The following is a 27,581-nucleotide window of genomic DNA, read 5'->3' as shown; positions in this document are numbered from 1 at the left end:
GCTCAATATCAAAAAAACAAACAACCCAATCCAAAAATGGGCAGAAGACTTAAATAGACATTTCTCCAAAGAAGGTATACAGATTGCCAACAAACACATGAAAGAATGCTCAAGATCATTAGTCATTAGAGAAATGCAAATCAAAACTACAATGAGATATCATCTCACACTGCTCACAATGGCCATGATAAAAAAATCTACGAACAATAAATGCTGGAGATGGTGTGGAGAAAAGGGAATACAGTATGGAGGTTCCTTAAAAAACTACAAATAGAAATACCATATGACCCATCAATCCCACTATTGGGCATACACCCTGAGAAAACCATAATTCAAAAAGAATAATGTACCAAAATGTTCATTGCAGCTCTATTTACAATAGCCAGGAGATGGAAGCAACCTAAGTGTCCATCATTGGATGAATAGATAAAGAAGATGTGGCACATATATACAATGGAATATTACTCAGCCTTAAAAAGAAACAAAATTGAGTTATCTGTAGTGAGGTGGATGGACCTAGAGTCTGTCATACAGAGTGAAGTAAGTCAGAAAGAGAAAAACAAATACAGTATGCTAACACATATATATGGAACCTAAGGAAAAAAAAAATGGTCATGAAGAGCCTAGGGGTAAGACTGGAATGGAGATGCAGACCTTCTAGAGAATGGACTTGAGGATGTGGGGAGGGGGAAGGGTAGGCTGTGACAAAGTGAGAGAGTGGCATGGACATATATACACTACCAGACATAGAATAGATAGCTAGTAGGAAGCAGCTGCATAGCACAGGGAGATCAACTCGGTGCTTTGTGACCACCTAGAGGGGTGGGATAGGGAGGGAGGGAGGGAGGGAGACGCAAGAGGGAAGACATATGGGAACATGTGTATACGTATAACTGATTCACTTTGTTATAAAGCAGAAACTAACACAACATTGTAAAGCAATTATACTCCAATAAAGATGTTAAAAAAAAAAGAAATCAGGAACTTTCCTATGGAATTCAGAGATAAAAATGTGTAAACGAATGGCTGACAGGACCTTGAGGTATACAAATTAGTATGTTAGGAGCTTAGATGGGAGAGAGGTTGTCTCATGGTATAAGTAACATTTAAGCTGGCCTTAGATACCATTTTCTGTACTTGCCCCCTGCCCCCAGCATTACATTTATTTTTCTATTAGAGCACTCAACATTCTATGATGTAATTATCTAATATTTTCCTTTGTGGAGGTTTCTCTGATCATAAATAATTCCTCTCATCTCTACATTTGTATTTATTATCCCCTCATTTCTGCACTCACTTATAGATCTTTCAATGAGCCCTCTGTAATATTCTAAATATTGATAACAAATTCCTGGGCATCTTTTGTTTTTCTCTGAATATTATTCATAGTTTATGTAACTGAAACCTTCATACTCCCTGTTTTTTATTACTGATATTGGGGACTTGTATTTTTTCCTCTTTTTTCCTTGATTACTCTTGGTATGGTTTTATAATTTTAGTAATATTTTTAGAGGACTAACATTTAGTTTTGATCATTTCTTTTATTGTACACTCAATTTACATTAATCAAGTTTATATATTGCACGTTTAACTTTTATCCATTATTTTTTAACTGTTTCCTTCCTTTCACTTTATGGAGTTTGCTTTTTAAGTGAAAGCTCAGATATTCTATTTTCAACTTTTCTAACCTATTCATTTAAAACTCTAAAAGTTCTCTTTTTGTCATGCTGTAAGCCTCATCCCACAAATCTTGATATGCCTCCCTTCAATATCATTCAATTCAAAATATTTCCACTGATATTCAAAATGTAACTTTGATATTTTCAATGTAATATTCTTGTTCCCTGGTTTCTTAAAAAATATACTGGTAAATTCCAAGTGGAAAGAGGTTATTATTTTTTTGGTTTTTACATTTATTGTCTTTGATTTACCTTTATTGTCATTGAGTGCTCAATTCCTTTTGAGCTATTGAATGCTCTCTAAATAATGTTCATCCATTGATAATCATCAAATCTTGTTTAATATACCAGCATTGAACCAATTTTGGTAAATAGTCTATGTTCATTTGAAAATAAGTTGTACCCTCTTTTTATGAGATAATTCTCCTTATCAAGTGTTTAGAGAGATGTGCTAAACATTTCTAAATGTTGGCAAGGAGTTACTGCTCTGAGTACATTGGTTAACTTTTGCTTTATACTTTAAAGATATATTATATATATATATATATATATATACAATATATATACATTTATTTATCTCCCTCCCAAGAATATACATATATGTGTAGGTAGGTATGTATATATCACTTTTTGATTCTGAGAAGGTTTCTTGTCATAATGCCAAATTGTCTTTGTTAATATAACTAACTCAGATTTACTTTAGCTAGGGTTTGAATATTTAGTATTTATTTATTATTATTATTTTATCTTGCAATATCTTTATTGTTACAATGTATCCCATGTAGTTGAATATATTTGTTTTTTTTTCAAATCTGCCAACCTTAGTCTTCTATAATTATTGTAAAATACAAATATAGTCATAATGTTAATGACCATTTTCTTCTTTTTAATTTTCAATTTAACCCACCATTTTATTCCCCTTAGTCTCTCCTTTTTTGACTTCACTTGGGCTAATAAAATTAGTTGATTTTTCTGTTTTATCCTCTATCATCACATTAATGTCACATTATTTTATTGGTTTTCTTAAATAAGAATAAGTATCATTGAATAATGACAGTTTAATATAGAAGTTAGCAATTCAAGGTATGTTTTCTTTTTTCCAATCTTTCCACATGCATGTTATATATGAAGATGGTTTAATATTTTTTTCCTCTGATTTCTTTACATACTTTCTATGACTTACTTTCATTTCTTATTAACTCTATTTCTGACTTTATGTAATCTATTGCCAAAGCCCATGAAACTTATGAAAAGTGGTCATATAATGAGCAGTGGTCATATAATTGGCAGACTCTTCTGATTAATAGAATGCATAATTAAAGAGAAAGAGAGACTCAATTATTCTAGATTTTGAGTATCTGATAGTGTTTTTGCCACTGGGCTAGTTTTTTTTTCTTTGTTTTTTTTTTTTTTTTTTTTTGCTTAATCAAGACTTCTTAATGGGAGTTGCTTGAGAAAGGGTACGGAAGTTATTTAGTTGATATGTGGTACAAAAACAGTGTTTCTTCATAACATGAGAGGTTCCAAATCACTAGTGTCTCAAGCAATTAAAATTGGGAGACTCAGGAGTTCCCTGCTGGTCTAGTGTTTAGGATTCAGTGTTTTCACTGCTGTGGCCCGGGTTCAGTCTCTGGTCAGGGAACTGAGATCCTGCCAGCCACATGGCACAGCCAAAACAAACAAACAAACAAACAAACTGGGAGACTCAGTGAGCAAGAGTGTGCCATTGGAGAACAATATGTCTTCAGGCTTGCATTTTGTCTAATATTTCCTATTTGTCACTCGTATAAAATGCTGCTAAAAGTAACAGTCAGCATAACTAAATGAATCTTCTGATTTTTCCAAACATTTTCTTAAGAACTACAGGCTCAATGGTCCACCTCCTAAAATACAGCAAGTAACAGTTTTATTAAATGTTTTGGCATGACATAAGAAGTCACAAGTTTTCCAAATACTTAACTTTTATTATTTTTAGAGGCACTCTGCTTTAAGTTTCTTTATTATTTAAGATACAAACTATGATTCTGTAGAAAAAAGGTAGCTCAAAATACAAGAGCCAAATCTAAAAAGAAGTAGTTCTTCTCTCATATAACAGTCCAGTATAGATATATGAACCAGGGTATCTCTACCCACAAAACCATCCATGACACTTTCCTTCCATATTACTGCATTTGTCAACATGGTAAAATATGGTCCAAAATTTTCTGTGTTCTGTTTCTTCTAAGTCAGAAAGATGCAAAGTTGATGGTAAATAATAGACTTTTAAAAAATTATGAAATCTGTATATAACACCTCTATTCATATTCTATCAATAAGACTTTTTTACATCACTGTACATAGCTCATGCAATGATGAAAAATATAATCTCTAGATATATGGTCATCTGTACTACAAAATCTCAAGTTTTTTTTAAAAAAATATGAAAATGGATGATTTAGGAGTTATGTGGTTTCTGCATGACTAAAAAGCTCATCACTTAATTTGAAAAATAAAAGATAGATTCACAAAAACTAAAGACAAAACCAAAGGAATAGACTCTGCCCTTTTGTAAGAGGTTCAACAAAATCACATTGCAAGGGCATGAATGAATGAGGGGAAGTACTTTGTATTACTTTTACAATTTACTTCATGCAGCAATTGTTATTGAACAAAATTTACTTCAAAATCTCTTATTTTCCAAAAGTAATCACCATATTAAGATATAAAAAATAATGATTTCTAGTCTTGTATAAGTATAAATTATTAGTGGAATTTAAAAATTAATGTTGATATAATGGTGCATTCCTAATGTAGGAATAGTTTTTTAACTTTGTAGAAAACATCAGAAATGTATTAACCAGTCTCAATGACTACCTAATTTTAGAATTATATGTTAACATGTGAAATATATTTATACAATTTGAAGTATTTGTCTGAAATTTATTTAGATTACATATAATTTTTTCTCATTAAATGATTATTTATTATACTCCCACTTATAAATGGAATCCTAAATATCTATTGTTTTTTTCTTCATGTCCTTCAAAGTTTCATTATATCAAATAAATAGTCAAGACTAACACAATTAACAGGAATGTTTCTATTTCATTAGCCCCATGGATATTTAGTGATGTTAAACAATTAACTTTTAAATTAAGCATTTATTTCTTAAACAATTTATAATTTGCATTATCCCCAAATATAATCATTTTAAAGTGTTTTGGTAGAAGTTTTACCTTAATGTCTGCATTTTCCTTAAAAATTCTTGCCAAATTTATAAAACTAAAATCTTCACTTTCTAAAGAAACTGAACATTGCTGATGTTGGGGAAGACTTTTGGTTTTGTTTGCCATCTGGTTACCTTGGAAATAATACTCTTGTAAATAAATGCATTGCTGAGTTTGAAAATGTACCATGGAAACCAGGAAAGAAAAACTCACCTGTATGACAACAAGTTACTGAAAACGTAGGCACAGTGGGTGGGAGAAAGCCAGGAATATACATGTGTTCATTTATAATTTCTATTTTTTAGTGTAAAATTTTGAGATAATTAATGCATTATAATATTTATAATTGAAGGAAAGCCTGCCTTCTGTAATATCTTACCCTGCAGCAGAAGAGTAATAATACATTTATTACAATGATTAGAATCTTCCAGCACCAAGAGAGGACTTGGTCTTCAGAATGCTGTAATCAAGATTTCACATTATTTTTGCATTATCTTGAATATAATCATTTTAGGAAATATTGAAAATGCACAGACAAAATGTGAATTTCATAAAGAAATTCAGTTGCCTGCTTAACTTTTTGAGTTTACAATTTGGATATGTAATATTATAGTCTATTCAATTGCACTTATAAATCCCATATTTTAATAAAACTAAAGGTGTCCAGTGTGGTCAACAAAATTCTAAAGATGTCCCCATCTCCAAGTTATTCAATAAAACACTGATATAGGTAGGGTTATGAAAGGCTTTGCAGAGAGAGTGAAGGTTGTTATATAGCTGACCTTAAAATAGGGATATTATACTGGATTATCCTGATGGACCCAATGTAATCACATGAGCTATTAAAAGTGGAAGAGAAATGCAAAGGAGTGAGTCTGAGAGATGTGGCAGAAGAGGGAAGCAGCAAGACAGATGAGTCAAAAAGGGACTTCAGAGACATTTGGAGGCTCAGAAGTACTTAAACTTGGTTTTGGAGATGAAAGAAAAGGGCAACAAGCCAAAGATTTCAGGAGACCTCTTGAAGTTGAGAATGACTACCAATCTATAGCCCACAAAGAACCAGTAAGTTCAGCCCTACAATAAGAGTATAACATTGAACTCAGCCAACAACCTGGATGAGCAAGGAAACTGTTCTCACCTGGAGCCTCCAGGAAAGAACACTTTGATTTGGGCATTGAGGTACCCAGAGCAGATAACCCAGCAGAGCCCACTAATTTTCTGACATACAAACTCTGTGATAATAAATTTGTATTATTTTAAGTTTACAGTAATTTTGTTATGGTCTTACTAGAAAATCCTGATAACTTCTTTGGAATTTTAGGCAACCCAATTAATGGATTATTATGCTTTTCATTGCTAATTTATCCATTTTTTATGCATCATTGTGTTTATTAATTCATATAGAAAAATACATATGGAGAGAGTGAGGGAGAGAGGAAGAGAATCTTTCTATCATTTATCACAGTTGTAATTAAATACATATTTGTGTGCTAATTTCTTTTATTTTATATTTATGGATGCTGCTGGATAGAATGCTCCATAAGAAATTTTGTCTTTTATTGTTCACCACTATATATGAAGGACCAAGCCAAGATCTGGAAATTGATATTGTTTGCTGATTGATATAATGAATTAATGAATAAGAGGGTGGAGTCAAGATGGTGGTGTGGGAAGATGTGGACTTAGTGTGTCCCCACAACTAGGGCACCTGCCAGCTGCTGGTGGGGGACTCTGACATGTAAGGATATGGGAGGAACCCCAGAGTGAAGTGGTAAGATGCAGGGGGACTGAGGGGGGAGAAGTGGAGGCCAGACAGGATCACCACACCTGAGGCTGGGGAAGATCAGGAGAAGAAGTTGGGAGAGACTCTCTGGGAAGAGCAGGAGAGGAGCATAGGGTGATTGCCTGGCCCACTTGGGCACAGGGAGCCTGATGAACTCCCAGGCCAATCCCCATCCCTCAAAAAGCCCTCCAGGTCATGTGGGTCCTTGGGGGCACAGAAAGGAGGCTGAGAGGAGAACAGGAGAGGCAGGCAGGAGGGGCCCTCTGGAAGGAGTGGATGAGGAGAGGATGGCGATTGCCCTGCCCACTTGGGCATGGTGAGCATGCTAAGCTCCCAGGCCAATCCACTGTCCTCCAAACCCCCCTCCAGGCCACATGTGGGTCCTTGGGGGCATAGGAGGGAGGCTGGGGAGATCAGGAGAGGCAGGCAGGAGGGGTCCTCGCAGACCACAGACTGAAAGAGCAGGAGAAGAGAGGAGGGCATTTGCCCCACCCACTCGAGAACAGGAAGGTTGCTGGGCTCCCAGGTGAGGTCCCCTGCCCTCTGAGACCAGGGGTGGGGGGCATGCCTGGGTCCTTCTGTTCTTTGAGCCTAAGCCACAGCCCCCACAGCCCCCAGGGTCTTTTCCAGGCTGTGGGTCCTGAGCATTGGCCCCACCCACCACCCAAACCTCACCCTTGCTTAGGACCCGCCCCCCACAGCCAAGGCTTTTCCTCCCACATCTTTTTTCTTCTTTTCCCTCCTCCTCTTTTTTACTATTAAGATACTGATATACCTTCCGGTTGTTGATTCATCAATATTTTTATTTTCAAATTCTTTCTAATATATCTATTAGTTTCCTAGTCTAATTTTATTTTTTATTTTGTTATTGTTCTCTTTTTTTTTTACCACACCACGAAGCTTGAGGAATCTTGGTTCATGAGCCCAGGGTTGTGCGGAAACTCCTGTGGTGGGAGTTCTGAATCTGAACCACTGGACTAACAGAAAACCTCAGACCCCAGGGAATATTAATTGGAGTGAGGTCACACAGAGGTCCTCATCTCAGCACCAAGACCCAGCTCTACCCAATAGCCTACAGACTCTAGTATTGGAAGCCTCAGATCAAACAACCAGTAAAACAGAAACACAATCCCACTCATTAAAAAAAAAAAAGAGAAAGCAAAAAAATATGTCACAGATGAAGGGGCAAGGTAAAAACCCACAAGACCAAATAAATGAAGAGGAAATAGGAAATCTACCTGAAAAAGAATTCAGAGTAATGATAGTAAAGATGATTCAGAAACTCAGAAAAAGAATAGAGGCATGGATTGAGAAAATACAAGAAATGTTTAACAAAGATCTAAAATAACTAAAATACAAACAAACAGAGACAAACAACACAATAACTGAAATGAAAAATACACTAGAAGGAATCAATAACAGAATAACTGAGGCACAAGAACAAATAAGTGAGCTGGAATACAAAATGATGGAAATAACTGCCGAGGAGCAAAATAAAGAAAAAAGAATGAAAATAATTGAAGACAATCTCAGAGACCTCAGGGACAACACTAAACACACCAACATTTGAATTATAGGGGTCCCAGAAGAAGAAGAGAAAAAGAAAGGGTCTGAGAAAATATTTGAAGAGATTATAGTTGAAAACTTCCCTAACATGGGAAAGGAAATAGTCACCCATGTCCAGAAGCACAGAGAATCCCATAACGGATAAAGCCTAGGAAAAACAGACCAGGACACATATTAATCAAACTTACAAAAATTAAATTCAAAGAAAAAATATTAAAAACAGCAAGGGAAAATATAATAACATATGAAGAAATCCCCAGAAGGTTATCAGCTGATTTTACAGTGGAAACATTTCAAGCCAGAGGGAGTGACAGGATATACTTAAAGTGATGAAAGAGTAAACCTACAGCCAAGAATACTCTACCCAGTAAGGATCTCATTCAGATTGGATTCAGAAGTCAAAAGCTTTTCAGACAAGCAAAAGCTAAGAGAATTTAGCACCACCAAACCAGCTTTACCACAAATGCTAAAGAAACTTCTCTAAGCAGAAAAGAGAAGAGAAGGAAAAGACCCACAAAAACAAACTCAAAACAATTAATAAAATGGTAATAGGAACATACATATCGATAATAACCTTGAATGTAAATGGATTACATGCCCCAACCAAAAGACACAGACTGGATGAATGGATACAAAAACAAGACCCATATATATGCTGTCTACAAGAGACCCACTTCAGACCTAGGGACACATACAGACTGAAAGTGAAGGGATGGAAAAAGATATTCCATGCAAATGCAAATCAAAAGAAAGCTGGAGTAGCAATACTCATATCAGATAAATAGACTTTAAAATAAAGACTGTTACAAGAGATAAGGAGGAACCCTACAAAATGATCAAAGGATCAATCCAAGAAGAAGATATAACAATTATAAATGTTTATGCACCCAACATAGGAGCACCTCAATACATAAGGCAAATGCTCACAACCATGAAAGGGGGAATTGACAGTAACACAATAATAGTAGGGGACTTTAACACCACACTTACACCAAGGGACAGATCATTCAAACAGAAAATAAATAAGGAAACACAAGCTTTAAATGACACAAAAAACCAGATATATCTAATTGATATTTATAGAACATTCCACACAAAAGTGGGAGAATACACTTTATTCTCAAGTGTACACGGAACATTCTCCAGGATAGATCTCATGTTGGGTCACAAATCAAGCCTCAGAAAACTTAAGAAAATTGAAATCATATAAAGCATCTTTTCTGACCACAATGCTATGAGATTAGAAATCAATTACAGGAAAAAAAAGTGTAAAAATATAAATACATGGAGGTTAAACAGTATGCAGCTAAATAACCAAGAGATCACTGAAGAAATCAAAGAGAAATAAAAAAAAAATAGAAACAAAAGACAATGAAAACACAATGACCCAAAACCTATGTGACATAACAAAAGCAGTTCTAAGAGGGGAGTTGATAGCAATTCAATCTCACCTCAGGAAACAAGAAAAATTTCAAATAAACAAAGTAACCCTACACTTAAAACAACTAGGGAAAGAAGAATAAAGAAAACCCAAAGTCAGTAGAAGGAAATAAATCATAAAGATCAGGGCAGAAATAAATGAAATAGAAACAAAGAAAACAAGAACAAAGATCAATAAAACTAAAAGCTGGTTCTTTGAGAAGATAAACAAAATTGATAAACCTTTAGCCAGACTCATCAAGGAAAAAAGGTAGAGGATGCAAATCAATAAAATTAGAAATGAAAAAGGAGAAATCACAACTGACACTGCAGAAATACAAAAAATTATGACACTACAACAAACAACTATATTCCAATAAAATGGACAACCACTAAGAAATGGACAATTTCTTGGAAAGGTACAATTTTCCAAGACTGAACCAGGAAGAATTAGAAAATATAAATAGATCTATAACAAGTAATGAAATTGAAACTGCAATTAAAAGTCTTCCAACAAACAAAGTCCAGGACCAGATGGCTTCACAGGCAAATTCTATCAAACATTTAGAGAAGAGCTAACACTGATCTTTCTCAAACTGTTCCAAAAAATTGCAGAGGGAGAAACACTCCTAAATTCATTCTATGAAGCCACCATCACCCTTTCAGCAAAACCAGAAAAATATATCACAAAAAAATAAAATTATAGACCTGTATCTCTGATGAACACTGATGCAAAAATCCTGAACAAACTACTAGCAAACAGAATCCCACAGCACATTAAAAGGATCATCCACCATAATCAAGTGGGATTTAACCCAGGGATGCAAGGATACTTCAATAAACACAAATCAAACAATGTGATACACCACATTAACAAATTAAGTACTAAAAACCATATGATCATCTCAATAGATGCAGAAAAAGGTTTTGACAAAATTCAACACCGATTTATTTTAAAATCTCTCCAGAAAATGGGCATAGAGGGAACCTACCTCAATGTAATAAAGGCCATATATGACAAACCCACAGCAAGCATCATACTCAATTTTGAAAAATGGAAAGCATTTCCACTAAGATCAGGAACAAGACAAGGATATCTACTCTCACCATTATTATTCAACATAGTTTTTGAAATCTTAACCACAGCAATCAGAGAAGAAAAATAAATAAAATGAATACAAATTGGAAAAGAAGAATTAAAACTCACTGTTTGCCGATGACATGATATTACACATAGAAAATCCTAAAGGTACCACCAGAAAATTTCTAGAGCTCACCAATGAATTTGGTAAGGTTGCAGGATACAAAATTAATATACAGAAATCTCTGGCATTTCTATAGACCAACAATGAAAAATCAGAAAGAGAAATTAAGGAAACACTCCCATTAACCACTGCAACAAAAAGAATAAAATAACTAGGAACAAACCTGCCTAAGGAGGTGAAAGACTTGTACTCAAAACTATAAAACACTGATGAAAGAAATCAAAGATGACATAAACAGATGGAGAAATATACCATGTTCTTGGATTGGAAGAATCAATATTGTGAAAATGACTATACTACCTAAAACAATCTACAGATTCAGTGCAATCCCTCTCAATCTACCAATGGCATTCTTCACAGGATTAGAACAAAAAATCTTCCAATTCATATGGAAACACAAAAGACCCCAAATAGCCAAAGTGATCTTGAGAAAGAAAAACATAACTGGAGGAATCAGGTTCCCTGACTTCAAACTATACCACAAAGCTACAATACTCAAGACAGTATGTTACTGGAACAAAAACAGAAATATAGATCAGTGGTACAGGATAGAATGTCCAGAGATAAACCCATGGACCTATGGTCACCTTATTTTTGATAAAGGGGGCAAGAATATACAATGGAGAGAAGACAGCCTCTTCAATAAGTGGTGCTGGGAAAACTAGACAGCTATGTGTAAAAGAATGAAATTACAACACTACCTAACACCATACAGGAAAATGAACTCCAAATGCATTAAAGACTTAAATGTAAGACCAGACACTAGAAACTTTTAGAGGAAAAGATAGGAAAAACACTCTTTGACATAAACCACAGCAAGATCTTTTTTGACCCACCTCCTAGAGTAACAGAAATAAAAACAAAAATAAACAAATAGGATTTAATTAAACTTAAAAGCTTTGGCACAGCAAAGGAAACCATAAACAAGACAAAAAGACAACCCTCAGAATGGGAGAAAATATTTGTAAATGAAACAACAGACAAAGGATTAAACTCCAAAATATACAAACAGATCATGGAGCTCAATATCAAAAAAACAAACAATCCAATTAAAAAATGGGTGGAAGACCTAAATAGACATTTCACCAAGGAAGATATACAGATGGCCAAGAGGCATATGAAAAGCTGCTCAACATCACTAATTATTAGAGAAATGCAAATCAAAACTACAGTGAGGTATCACCTCATACTGGTCAGAATGGCCATTATCAAAAAACTTTAAACAACAAATGCTGGAAAGGGTGTGGTGAAATAGGAACCCTCCTTCACTGTTGGTGGGAATGTAAATTGATACAATCACTATGGAAAACAGTGTGGTGGTTCCTTAGAAAACTAAAAAGAGAACTACCATATGACACAGCAATCCTACTACTGGGCATATACCCTGAGAAAACCATAATTCAAAAAGAGACATGCACCAGAATGTTCACTGCAGCACTATCTGCAATAGCCAGGACATGGAACCAACCTAAATGTCCATCAACAGATGAATAGATAAAGATGTGGCACATATATACAATGGAATATTACTCAGCCATAAAAAGAAACAAAAGTGAGTTATTTGTAGTGAGGTGGATGGATCCAGAGTCTGTCATACAGAGTGAAGGAAGTCAGAAAGAGAAAAACAAATACTGTATGCTAACACATATGTATGGAATATATATATAGATAGATAGATAGATAGATAGATAGATAGATAGATAGATAGATAGATATAGTTGCCGAGCAGGAATAAATAGGTAGATATAGAGAAAGAACTTGATGTCATAGGGTGGGAGCACAAAGCTGGGGTGAAGTGAAAGTAGCATCAACATATATATACTACAGAATGTAAAATAGTTGGCTGGTGGGAAGCAGCAACATAGCACAGGGAGATGGTCTCATGCTGCTGCTATGACCTTGAGGAGTGGGATAGGGAGGATGGGAGGAGGCTCAAGAGGGATGGGATATGGGGACATGTGTATGCGTATGGCTGATTCACTTTGTCATGCAACAGAAGCTAACATGGAGTTGTGAATCAATTATACTCCAATAAAGATCTATTAAAAAATGAATTAAGGAATAATTGGTGGAAACATACTTTATAAAATTATAGAGAGTATTTTCTGCACTCAAGAAATTTACAATTGTGTTAGAGACTATATACCCAAATAAATATGAGGAAAAAAAGATATGATCTGTAAGTTCTATGAATATAGAGAAAACAGTAAAGCCATAAGATTTTGGAGAAGGTAGTGACTATACCTGGTAAGTATGATAAGAAAAGGTTTTTCAAGTGATGGTAAACATTCCCCTAATCAAACAGTATAGGATGGATAGGGTATTGATAATCAGACTTGTTAGTGACAGTGACAAAACAGTAGAAAGTTCATGAATGAACTTTTGAATATGTTTTAAGAGTATTGTTTATAATTGTCATTGGGAGATTGAATGGTTTTATATCTTAAGGGTCTTTAATCAGATGACATGGACTTTTGAACAAAGCCCTATCCAAAAAAATCTTATAGTCTAGATGTAGGTAGAGGACAGTATAGACATCTAATATAATCTAAAATAAAATATTTCATATCAGTCAAAGAACAGAAGTGTGTTCTGCAGTATCTCTACAAGTAGGAGAAGCCTATCATGGTATACTCCATAGGAAAATGGGGACAAGTTTAGGCAGAAAGTTGGTGGTTCTTGAAAGTGAAGCTTCCATTCATTCATTGGCTTTTGATTCTTCCAAGATTTTAATAATATTTCTTTTCTTTTAATTTGCTGATGAAAATTTTTTAAATTATATTTTAACAGTATATTTATTCTTACATATTTTAAATACTTGTATAAGGCACAGAATGGAGCCAATAATGTCATATAATACATGGCTAATTGATCATTATTTGCCTTTTCTGTTTTTCTTGCTAATGCAGATACTTCTTAATGTAGTCTCCCTTTTCATCCTGATCTTAACCATCTCTTTAATCCAGCCTCAGTTTCAGGAGAGAGTTGGTTTCTAAATGATAGTGTCCAATAATTACGAGCAGTGTTCTATAATTTTCTATATAACTACTTCTGTAAAATAATTGAAATTTAATTTTATATTTGCAACAGTTGTTAGAGTTTATGGCCACATATTTGGAATTTTGTACAGTAATACTTTGTTAGCTTATCTATTCATTTAATTACATTTCACTTTTCCTTAAATAGATTGCACACTCCCTGAAACTCTAGAACATGTTTTATTTTTCTGTATATGCAGAGAGGTAGATACATGTTGACTATTTCCTTTCAGACACTCATAGATAGTTCCTGTTTGGCTGTCAAGTGCCTATGGATGTGTCAAATCCCATTCACCCCATTGGTAAGAGATAGATTCCTATCCTATGATTATGGGGATGGCCAAATACATGACATCAGACACTAGACAGATGAGATTGATATTTTTAGTCACATATACTCAGAGCCCCAGGGACAAGAACACTGCATTGCTACAAAGGGTCCCACCGGGGTTGCCCTTGAGAACAGAGTAAAAAATCAAGGGCAAGAGAGTGTCAAGAGAGTCAGGGACCTCTGGTTCCCATGGGTGGATACGATTAGCTTGTTTGTATAATCCCATGGTCAGGCAGGGAGCTGAAGCCCACTTCTCAGTGATAAGCATGAACAGTGTCTGGTTCCCATGGATAGGAATTTTGTTTGGCTAGGGGACTTAGCTGTGGAAACAGAGCAGGAAGGGGAGCTTGTGGTTAGACTGCTCCAGGTCCACCTGATTTTCCCCACATATCAAGGTGCAAATTATATTTGGTCTTACTTTTAGAACTTATATCACTGGGTGTCAGCAAATGATTTTTTGGGCTGTGGAAATTACTCATTGTGATGTGCTGTTGATTTCTATCCTATATATATCATGCCAAGGCACGTTCTTCATTGGTGCCCTCAGACAACTGAGAGAGCACAAGCGGAAAAACCAGCTGTGTTTTCCTCACATGCTATTTTGAGAAAGACATAGACTACTTCTCCAATGTAAACTCTTGGAGATTGTCCAACCATAAGGATATCAAAATTGGATCTCCTAGGAGAGAGCTTCAGCATCAAATGCTGTTACGCTACTCACTAAACCTGATATTTAAAAGACTCCACAGTTTGGCTAAAACTTAATATTTTAGCCTTGTTTCTCACCTTTGTGAAACCTGTATAATCTATTCAAATTTCTTCCTTTGTTATCTCCCAAACACATTTTGATCTTTCCTGACCTTAGGTCAAATATGATTAGGCTTCCATCATTAGTTAAAATTCTTACTGTATGAATGATCTCTCTGGTCCTTATTTTTCTTGTCTATGAAAGAGAGAAATAATATTATACACTTTGTTTTCTGTTGTGAAAATTAAATAAAAGAGTGGATCTAAATTACTCATCACAGGGTTATACATATAAATGTTTGATAAATATTATGAATACCATTTCTGTCAATACAGTCCTGATTTATAGAAAAAGCTTGAGGGAGGATTAATTATGGCATTGTCATTGCTTACTTACAGTAACATTTTATCACTAAAACATAAATTTTTCATATAGTCACATAATGGAAAATTTAACCATTAAAAATTGCATGAAATTTAAATGCATATAATGTCTCTTGAAAACATTAGCACTAAAAATTGTTTATTTATATTATAGAAGAAAAAGTAAAATAAAAAGTTTACCAAAGAGAATGTGATGAAAACCCCAGGTTAAGGGTTGTCTACATAGAAAAATAAAACCTGAAAAGATATACAATAAAATGTTTTTCTTTATATAAGTAGATTATGCTGGTTTTGCTTATTTTCCATTTTCTAATTTTATAAAATATATCATCATATTATTCTAATACATTATTGAAGCCTTACCAGATCATCTTACTTTCTGGACATGGCACTTTCCTTTGAATTGTGAAAGATTTTTGTTGTCTGTTTCAGCCACACATCAATAATCCATATGCTCTTCAGTTTTGTCTGTGTTGTAGAGATGTCATGATCATCCATGACAATATAACATACTAAAAATATGACTTAAAATAGTTATTACAGGGCTTCCCTGGTGGCGCAGTGGTTGCGCGTCCGCCTGCCGATGCAGGGGAACCGGGTTCGCGCCCCGGTCTGGGAGGATCCCACGTGCCGCGGAGCGGCTGGGCCCGTGAGCCATGGCCGCTGGGCCTGCGCGTCCGGAGCCTGTGCTCCGCAATGGGAGAGGCCACAACAGAGGGAGGCCCGCATACCACAAAAAAAAAAAAAAAAAAAAAAAATAGTTATTACACTATATTATTATGTGGCTTCAGAATCTAGGTGGTATTTTTACTGGGCAATTCTGGGTGTCAACTGGAGTTACATGACAGACTTCAGAGAGCAGTTGGGCTGAGCTGGAGGATCCAAGACAGCTTGCTCATATGTGTGTCTGGCATGATATTACAGATGTCTGGGAGACTGGGTTCAGCTGTCCCCATCACCCATGTAGTATCAGGGGCTTTTCATGTCATCTCTTAGCAGGATATTCATATTTCTAACATGCTGGGTTAGGGAATCCCTGAGATCAAACTGGAAGCTACCAGTCCTCTTAAAATTCTGACCTCAAACTGCCATAACATTATTTCCACCATCCTCTGTTGATTGCACACTCACAGATCAGTCTAAATTCAAGAAGAGAGAAAATAAATCTCACCTCTCAATGGTAGGAGAATATATTATTTTTGACCTAACCTCTAATTTTCCAGAGGAAGGAAACTGAAATTTTATTATAATTCTGATAAAATTTTGGTATTTTTTTAGTGCTTTATATTATACGTGCACTTTACTGTGGATTAGTTCATTATCTCTTTAGATATTTAAATATTTACAACAAACACAAAAAAGTTACTACTACTATATTACCAGTTTGTGGTGTTTGAGATGTTCTGATAAATAGTACCATTTTCCTTTTCAGAGTTCTACACTGATCGAGACACAAAGGATCAGTAGATGAAGACTAGAAAACAACAGCTTTATAATTGGAAAATATGATATTGAAGAATAAGGCTCATATCTGGACATTATTAGTTTCATAAAATTAGTCAAACTGACTCATGAAAGGAGTGACAGCCATTCCCTGTAAGGCAGAAAGTAGAGCAGAGCGTATGTTGTCTGTTTTCTAGCCTGCTTTCAAGAGAACTAAGAGAATTAGGATAGGTTTCACATGCCAATTTTCTCATTTCTCTTCCCCAGGAAAGGATTGTGTATCTTGATGAAATGATGCCAAAGAATGAAAAGGAGTGAGCATAAGGCAACCGTACCCAGACACATGAAAATTTTGCCAATGAGAATACCAAGAATCAAAGAAGTTAAAAGATGTTTGCAAGATTTCAAAAGTAGAGAGTTGCAGATTGAGACCTTGAATCTAGACCTTCTAAGCCCAGTTCTGCAAGGTATTTGCAGAAATGAATTTCTGTTGCTTACAAGCCACCAGTCTATGGTATTTTGTTATATCACGCCAAATGGACTAAGATAGTTTTTCTTAATGCAATCACTTAATTTATCTTGGTGGTATGTGTCAGTCTATAAAGTGATTGCAGAAATGTGTAGACCATTAGTTGCTACGTATTAGAACACTTAGGGCAATGCTCCCCCAGTGTGTGTCTGTGGCAACATTTGCTCAAAACAATGCCAAAAAGAGGATTTAGGTAGAAAATTCTAAGTTATTTCTAAATTTTCCTCATTATTTTAACAGATGTTTTTGTGATCAAACTTTCTCCAATAGAAAATTTGCAATGGCAGCTCCATGAAGTTTGAAATTGAACTCAGAATAGTTTTAGAATTTAAACTAGTTTCATCTTTAGTGCTTTAAATGCCATGGACTTTTATGACTTTACTCATATGTTTACCTGCATAAGGATTCCAGCCACAAATATTGGAAATATAAAAAATGATATTTATAAGAAGGGTTGAAGTTTATCTGTCTTTTAAACTTTGTCCATAATTTTTAAAAAGGAGTTATGTTCCATTTATGCTATTTTTTTTCAGATTCATCCCTTGCTACGTGAAGATTTTATATCTGTATGCTTATCTATATCTATACACACACAAGGAAGTAGAGATAGAGTAGAAGGGAAAAATAAGCAGGAAAAAGTGTCTCAAAGCCAATCATTTAAAATGTTTAAGTTTGGGGAAATTCCCTGGCAGTGGTTAGGACTTGGCACTTTCACTGCTGGGGCCCGGGTTCAATCCTGATTGGGGAGCTAATATCCCTAAGGCAGCGCAGCAAAAAAAAAAAAAAAAAAAATTGTTTAAGTTTGTATTAGAAGAGAGTGAAACTATTGAACAACATCTAAGTTGATTTGGTAGCCAGCATTCTAAAGGTCACTGTGTTGGAATTATGTAGTCTGTAAATATGATACATCACGAATATTGGATCAACGTTTTTTGTAAAACTTTCCATCATTCTTTTAAAAATAGATATCCAAGTAGGTGATATATAACCATCACTAGGTATTGACAGGAAAGAGTTGGGGTCCAGCGGACACCAGAGATTAGTCAATGAGATATTTATAGTATTTATTATAAGACTAAGTTTTACAGATCTGTGCCATCTTTGACAATCTGACTGCTGTTTTCTAAACATATTACACTTGATGTTTTTTGGGGTGTGTGTGCGTGTGTGTGTGTTAAGGAGAAAGCAAGCAATATACCATCTAGAGGGAATAGTTGGAAGGAAAATCCTCTATCAAGATTATTTGTGTCTTGGGATCTCTTAACGACTGATGGAGATTTCAGTTTCAGTGCTGTGAAGGCATTATGTATACACAGGCAAGATCATTGTCCGATTTTTCTCTCATTGATAAAATTTTTCAATTTAAGGGGTCACAGATGGAGCAGGACAGCAACCAGAAAAAAACCAGAAGTGGGAAAAAGTTTAGAGGGCAGGGCATGTACTGAGAATTGAAACTACAGAACTAGACTCCTATTCTCAAGTCTAGCTCAAGGTAGAGTTAAAACCTGGGTGTACATGAGAATGAAACTGGGAATCACAACAGGGGCTGGAGTAAATTAAGATAGTTTAAGTTACTGTTTTCAACTTCCCCAGGCTCATGTTTATTGATTAGCAAATGGATTGTGCCCAAGTGGATAGGATGGCACAAGCACAAGGTAATGGATATTCAGTGTTAGCAAAGTCAAAACTATAACTCCTTGAAGAGAAACTTTGAAGGATATATTCCATGCATAATAGGTTACATTTCTGCTCTCCACCAACCCAAGATGCAGACAAAGTTCTCCTACCCAGGAGCAGCACTATTTTGTTCCTCAGCATGGGAGCAAGTAGATTGGATCTACTTAGACACTTAGACTTGAAAGGACAAAAACTGCCTAGTGCCTTATATCCTTTTTGGTGTTTTATTTTCCATTAAAAAAATATCTAAAAATCAAGTAATATTGTGTTCAGGTAAGACGTTGAGGGAAAGATACTTTAGACTCAGGAAAACAGAGAGTTTTTTTAGAGTAGAAAGAGGATAGACCTTGAAGGCTGAGGTTTATTTTACTGGTTATGGAATAAAATTGGGAAAGTTATTTAATGCTTAAGATCTACAGATTGTACTTATTAGGATTAATAAAGCTTTATTGGCCTTTTTAAGTAAAATTCAAGCAAGAAGTGCATACAGTGAAATCAGTAAATGTCAGTTTACTCTCTGATTTATTTTGTTTTCTGATGCTCAAGTTAGCCTCCAGGAAGTCCAGCTCTTCAGTGTAGCCTGTGCTGACTGGTGCTGAAGGTCGTCTCTGCATTTTTTGGAAGTCAGTGGAAAGAAGCAGATATCACCACCTGATGTGTTCTTGAAGTGATATAGAATTGGAAATATAAGTGACTCAATATAAATAACCATGGTATAAAGTGAAAGGAGAGACCCTAATTTACTCCTAAAATTACCTTCGTATATGTAAATATAAATGTAATTATTGTGCTTCATTGGATGATTCTAATTTTCAAATAAAATGAAATGAAATTAGGGCAATGAAAGTCTGGTGTTGTCATTTCCCATTACAAAACTGTTAAATATAAATCTTTCCCGTCAACCGTTCACTCAAATAAAGAGAAGGAAAGGGAGAGAGAGAATGAGATAATGAGAAAAAAAAATATTTGTAGACAGTTTATAAATCTTCAGTAGAAGAATAACGTTTTTATAATGGCCTATGGAACTTTGTTCATTTAGAAGGTACTTAAATTAAAATGTGCACAATACTATAAATTGTTGCAAAGTAAATGTTTCTCCTTGCTAATGATTATAGCTACCATTTATGGAATGCTTATTACATGGCAGGCAGAGTACAAAGCATTTTATATTTTCACACAATTCCCCCTACAAACCTCCCTGAAAAAGGTATTTTAATATTTCTAGTACTCAAGTGAGAAACATAAAACTTAGAGCAGATGTGTAACTTATATAGCTTAAAGCCATATATCTATTAATACTAGATCCTAATTTCTATCTGAATGACCTGGAAGCCATTACATTTTTTTTAAGAAAAGACTCTATTTCTTGAAAGGATTTATGATGATACATGAGATGCACAGATGATGACTTTATGATGATACATGAAAGAGAGAGAGATACATGTGTTACTTACTAATGATTTATGACATAAACAACTTTTTGTCATTTATTCGTGGTATTTATTTATGGCATGAGGGCAAAGGCTTATGTCAATTATCCCCCTCAACACATATTTCAGCCAAAATCAACTATTTGCTCCCTCCCTTTTATAGGCCAGATTTTGAAGAGATTTCTTCCCTTTCAAATATCACATGTCAGATTCCTACATATAATTTTAAAATCATCCCATAAAATAAATCTTTCATAAATCTTCCCTGCGATTTTTGAGGTGACCAGCACATACTTCTTTAAGTGTATACAGAATTTTAAAAATATTGCTATGTTACCCATCTTAGCTTCCATCGTGACTTTATGTACTGCTCATCTCCCTTACTCTTCCAATGCTCTTTGTTGGAAGAGTTTGTGCTGTAGTAATCATTTAAAAATATGTATATACAGTTTTGACTCCCCTGTCTTGCACACAGATTATTCAGTAAAGACAGGTGTTGTGGTGGTAAACACAAGCATAGTTCATGAAAACTTTGAACCTAAGTTTTCACGCATGGCAAGATTGCAAACAGATTCTTTAAAGTTGGGAGTAATCCCACAAATTGATCTGATTAATGAATGTGAGGAGAAGACACATGTCACTTTCTAGGTGGAAGGCAGCACACAATCTGCCATGCCCACTTCCATCTGTCAGGGCTCCAGGCTTATGGTCCTTGTTTAGATAAAAATAACCCCCCCTCAAAAAAATCGGATAACTGCGCTCATAGACCACATTGCTACCTTTTCCAATATTAATGAGCCTGGAATCAGACGTGGCTCTATCTCCTTTACACTTTGACAAGACAATACCTGGCCACCTTCTCTGAATGTGCTGTGACAAGAGAAACATTTTGAGGCACAACAGCTTTACATTTTCCACCTGAAAGCCAACTTACAAGGTTCTTTGGAGTCAAAAGTCCAGGGTGTATTTATTTCATCCTTTTTATACATAATTTGATTTATTTGTAGCCTTCAAGTTATATTTTTTCCCCCGGCCTGATTTGCAATTTTCAACATACTGTGTGCAGCTAGGACTTGTTATGACAAAAAGATGTGTTTAAATATGCAATTGTTTTAGTAGCTCACTTATGTCCTTGTAGCTCAGTTTAATCTTGTCAGACATAATGTAGATAATTATGGCAGCAAAAATACAAATTAATTACATATCCTCTTGATTTCTGATGTTGTGCTACCCTACAATGCAATGAGGTTTTGATTTCACACTTAAAAATCCTTAATGAATAATCCTCAGTTCCATTTACACAAAGCTAAAGAAATAAAAAACACGTTTTATTATTCTTTAGAAGTTTAATTTTAAAGCAATTTTAAAATAAGTATTAAACTAGTTGTACTAAAAATATCACAGACTTGGAGTACAAATGTAATCATGTCAACATACACAACAGGTTGGGAATCGTGAATCTGGTTTATATGACACATTTATCCTACTATTCTAGCACTCTGAAAGATGCCATTATATAAAATAATTTCAATTGAAATTCACTTTTAAAATAACTATGGCATAGTTTTAAGTAAATTAACTACTAATGTGTTCAAGAATATGGATTTTTTTTTGTTTTGCATTTTCTCATCATAGTATAAAATGGAATCCATATGGCACAATGATTTATAGGAGGGGTTGGCCAATTCATTGCCTTTTCTTTTAATTAAAGTTTTATTGGAACTTGGGCATGCCCGTTAATTTACATATTATCTATATGTACATTCAGAATTGATTCACAGTTAAACCTAACCGTAACCCTAACACTAACCCTACACTGACCAAGGGTTAGAGTTGAGTAGGGCAGAGTTGAGTAGTTTATGACAGAGACCATATAGTCCAAAAGCATAAACTATTTATTACCCAGTCCTTTACACAAAAAGTTTGTTGACCTCTCATTTAGAATATGAGCATCGAGTCAAAAAACATAGTTCTGCCATTTTATAGCTTATAATGGCCAAATTACGTAGCTTTTCTTTAAACTTCATTTTAAAATTTTCATCTATAGTTTTATCTCTACATTTTAAATTTATAATCTAAAGATTATAATACTACCTGTATCAAGCTAATCTGATGTTTAAATGGAAGAAGGTATATACATTGTTTAGTCTGCTGTCTGGTACAGAGAAATTGCTTAATAAAGATCACATTGTTATTATTGATGCTGTTTTTGTTCTTGTTATGTATGACCTTTCTTCATAGGACTGCCTGAGCAACATCCACTTGTATATACATTATTAGATTGTCAATGTTTACATAATGTAAATTATGAAATTATTAATGTAGTTCCCACATATTCAAAGAGACTCTCTTAGTGTGTTATTATATGTATTAGAGTGTTATAGAAGTATATCATTTTAAAAATCTATATTTCTGAGGTTAAAACATTTACAAGAGATTTTCTGAGCACAGAGTTGACATGTTCAGCACCTGTAAAATGTAGGTCATATATAGGTTGTGACTTTGAACACATAAAGATCAATTTGGTAATGCATATTCATTCAAATCTCCATGAAAGGATTAAATAAATGAATAGTTTCCTAATGAAGGTTAGGCTTCCTCCTTCCTCCCTACAGAGTATAACCTAAATATAAACTGAAACCCTGTAAAAAAGAGAGTCTCTAATGCCAAATAAGAGTGCGTCTCTAATGCCATTTTTAAACAATTTTATGGCTTGACAAAGGGCCTTATACATTCATTTTCTCTTCTAAAGAATTAAGTTTATCCTGCACATCATTCTTTGCACAGATGTCCAAAGGGTTTGCTGCACTGAGGTGCTCTGGTTTAAGGTTTCCTTCTCCTGCTGTCAGTGAGAAGTATATGCACAGGTCATTTCTAGGGATAGGATACAAAGGACTAAGCTCACAGTGGACACAGGGGCAGACCTAGAGGAACATCACTGTGGCATGCTGCATGGATAGAGATGAATGCAATATTATGGATATTTTTCACATATCTAAATTTTGAAATCCATAGCTAAACCTAGGCAGTTTATAGACAATGGATGCTGAATTTTTTCAAAAGTTGGAATATAAACTTTTGATCTTTCTATATTTAGGTCATTTGCATATAAGTAATGTCTTCACTTCTTGAAATTGCCCGAACAATTTCTTTCTTCTTGGCAAAATTTCCATTACCCCTGATGAAACAATGATAGTCTGTCATTTCTTTATTAATATTTCCACTAAACTATTTATCTAAACTGTTTTGCAAATACAATGACCTGGAATCTTTCTTGTTATGGAATTTGTCTTTGCATTTGTTAAGACTAGTTGTTAAACAACCTATAATTATGTTAAAATGTGTGAGAATATAAAAATATGGATGGATTGGAAGTTTGATTGTATATCTTAAAGGTGATATTTTTCTGTATGCTAAACATATTTTCATAGGTCTGCCTAAGAAATCAAGAGAACTCACTATTCAGCCTACCTCATCAACCATTATTAAGCACCACATGAGTATTCCCAGGGACCCTTTTAAAAATTCAGATAGTTCTCCATACTTATTTAAGTTTCTATAAATCAATAAGCACCTTACATGATTATTAGCACATCTGGCACTCTAGAAGCAGCATTGCTTAGTATTCATATTTGGTGTTCATATAAAGCACAGGATATTTTCAGGCAATTTACAAGCTGTCAGGGTTCGGGAGCCACTGATCAAAATTTATTGTAAATTGAAGAACAGGAGAAGGTAAGAGAGAAAGGACTAAATGGAGAAATGTGGCTTGTAGCCAAGAAATAAATTCTTACATAGTATTTGCTGCTCATGTGCTCTAGAAAATTAGGTAGATTGTAGATTATTGAATATATTTTCCAGAAACTATAGGAATAGAGAAACCAAGGAGATAGAAATTCTCCAGGAGGCTGAGAGGGCATTGATTATCATCTGGTTACTCATTCATTACCTCTAACCTGTCTCTGTAAGTTTGAAACTATGTTTTAAAAGAGTTGTGGATTAAAGACAAAAGAGCAAGGAAATCAGAAGAAATCTATTGCTGAAGACAAGGTGGAGATGATACTGGCATGAATGAGGTTAAACATACACACTTGCACACATAATTAGACCCTACAACTGGGAGGTTTTGAGATAAAGGAGGGGCCTATTAATAATAAGATCAGAACATCAGGCATAAACTGGGGCTGGCCCTATGCACCTGCAGAGAACAATCCCCCTGTATAAATTATGAGCACGTTCTCTAACCTACTAATAGCGCTAATAAAACTCAAGCAAATCATTCACAGTTTTGCATCAAACCACCTTACAGACACATTTATTTTGAGGTAATTAATCACAGCATCTTTTAAAATCAAATTTTGTTTCATATCAAATGTAACTATTTAGAGCCATACCTCAGTGTTAACATGGGATTCACAGAAAACTTTCTCTCTGCCCCCTAAGTGTTCTTGTCCTTACTTTTGTCTCTGTTCATGTATAGTTTAATTTGTGCCACAGGAAAGACATGTTCTGATTTGCAATGATTTTAATAACTTACCTGTAGGCAAATTTTTAAAAGGAAATACCTGCAGACACCTGCCAGGAGGTACGTTTATGGTGAGGAATAGCCACATTCATTTGACATTACTGTTTGCGGGTTATATTTCCAGTTGATGTGCTTCAGATTTTTTTTTTTCAGGTCTGTTAGCCTGTACTTTTCAAACTGAAAAACATTTACTTGTTTTTGAACCAGATGCCTGACCCTTTTAGGTTCACACATTTTTTTTTTCCATTTCATCACTATTTATTTTCTTTTTACATAACTCTACTATAGATAAAGTTATGTCACTGTCACTCTCTTCTGCTGTTCCTTTTACTTCATGTAAAATGAGTTTTCAAGAAGATGATAGACATTAGCTTCAACTGAATGTTTTCTCACAAACACATTTTCATGTAAAGTTTTGTTTCAATTATCATGTGCAAAGCTCTGCTTATCTCAAAAAATAAAATATATTTTAAATCAAGTAACAAATTTATATGGAATATGTAGGTAGCCATCTGGATTTGGGTAACAATTCTGTAATAAGTTGTTACCTACATCTGCTGCATTAAGAAGGGGTGTGGTTAAATTAACTGATACAGAGACTGGTCCTCTTGCCTAAGCATGAACTTTGTGGTTGACTGGGATGCCGTTCCTACCATTACAAACACTATCTAGTTAGTTGGGGCTTTAAAATAGAAAGTTTAGACAAAAGAGTATTATTTGGGAACAATTCAAACCACATACTATGGTTTGCCATCCCCTGAATGTGCCATGTTGTTTTACATCACCATGGGATTCTCTCTGCCTGAAGGGATGTAGGCTACTTCCTCAACTTCATTAACTCCTTGCCAGCTTCATGACTCAACCTAGATGATACTTATTATAAAGCGAGTTTCTTCAAACTTGGTTTGTTCATTTCCCCTTCTCTCTTTGGTGGAAGACTCTTTCCTTCTCTTTTTTTCTAAACCCCATATGAAACACTTCTTTCAGTGTAAGAAAGTTCAGGCTTTAGGGCAACGACCCTAGCCCTTAACCTCACAAAATGAAACAAAATTTTCTCAATGGTGCTTACTCCTTCATGTCTTCTGAGTATCCTTTGACTCCAATAAAGTGGTCTGTCTTAAGTACTGTCTCTGTAATTTTGCTTTTAACTCTTTATTGCACACATTGCTCTAGACAGTATTAACTTTTATTAAAAAAACCGCTATTGATTCATTTCTGAACTCAGATATTACATGAAATGATAGCAAGCATTTTCCAGTACATCTCACAATCCTTGCTTATGTGTATGTATTTTAGTATCTTGCCAATCTTCCTGCATATTATTGTGCAAATACAATGGTTGCTTATTAACTTTTATAAGACCAACATTATTTCTTCCACAGTTATCGATAATTTAGCCTTCCAGTTACAGAAGTATGTACCTCATGTTTAGGTATCCTCTAATTTGCTCTTACACACCATTTTTTTCCCTTTAGCTCCTGGTAAGATGTTCAATGATGTTAGGAAAAGACAAATTCCATCATAACAAACTTCAAGAACCAGTGTAAACCTCATCTGAGAATTAAACAAGTTAGTCAATGAGTGAGGTTTGGTAATTTTTTTGTGTATAGGATTTGTCTCATGACAAAAATGAAATGGTACCTTAACATGATAATGTTGTTACAGTGAACACTAGGGAGAAAATAGGCAAGTAAAACCAACCCACTTTGAAAACACTCAACCTGGTGGAGTAATTAGTTAATCCAAGTACCAATTAAAGCTATGGAAGAATAATTGATCCTGCAGCATCTGTAGTCAGGCTAAATGTATTTAACTTAAATGTGTGAATAGTACTGTAGTCCCAGGTCACTTCTGCCCAGTCAAATGAGAGGTACATGATGGAAATTGGTTTAGCTAATTCAAGACCATACTGGCCATATTATATGAAAATTAACATGTAGGCTTAGTTAGTTAATTAAAAAATTAAATACATAAACAACATCAGTTTCAGCATCTAAACAAAGTACTACCGTAGACTCAGAGAACATTATACTGTCTACATTTTGCCAGCTCTAATAAGGTGTGACAGACTGTAATTTTCAGTGTCCCTTATAAAAGCAGGGCAAGTCCAGGTTCCGCAGAGTACAAAATCATGCTAACTCTGTACATTAAAGATTTTGCTAGGGAAAAAAATATCAAGAACATAATAGTAATTAACTAGGATCAAAGTTACAGATAATAAAAACTTATAAAATAAAAAATAGATAAAAAAACATATCATGTTTTACAACAACCTTAAAAGGCAGTTACTGTTATTATTTCTATTTAAAGATACAGTAAACTAAAGAATGGAGAATGCTTGCAGTTTGCAAAGGGTGTCAGTCATTGGTAGAAGCAAGATTTGTGCCATAGGTATTGTAGCTACAGAGAACATGCTCAAAAGACATAGGTTATAGCTCCCCTTTTCCATTTATGTGTCCCAATTTCCTCCGGCTCCAGACATATATATATATATATATATATATATATATATATATATTTTTTTTTTTTTTTTTTTTTTTTTTTTTTTTTTTTTGTGGT

Source organism: Physeter macrocephalus, chromosome 7 (assembly GCF_002837175.3).
Source record: "Physeter macrocephalus isolate SW-GA chromosome 7, ASM283717v5, whole genome shotgun sequence".
In the NCBI taxonomy this organism is placed as follows: Eukaryota; Metazoa; Chordata; class Mammalia; order Artiodactyla; family Physeteridae; genus Physeter; species Physeter macrocephalus.
Note: the sequence above shows the minus strand (reverse complement) of the source record.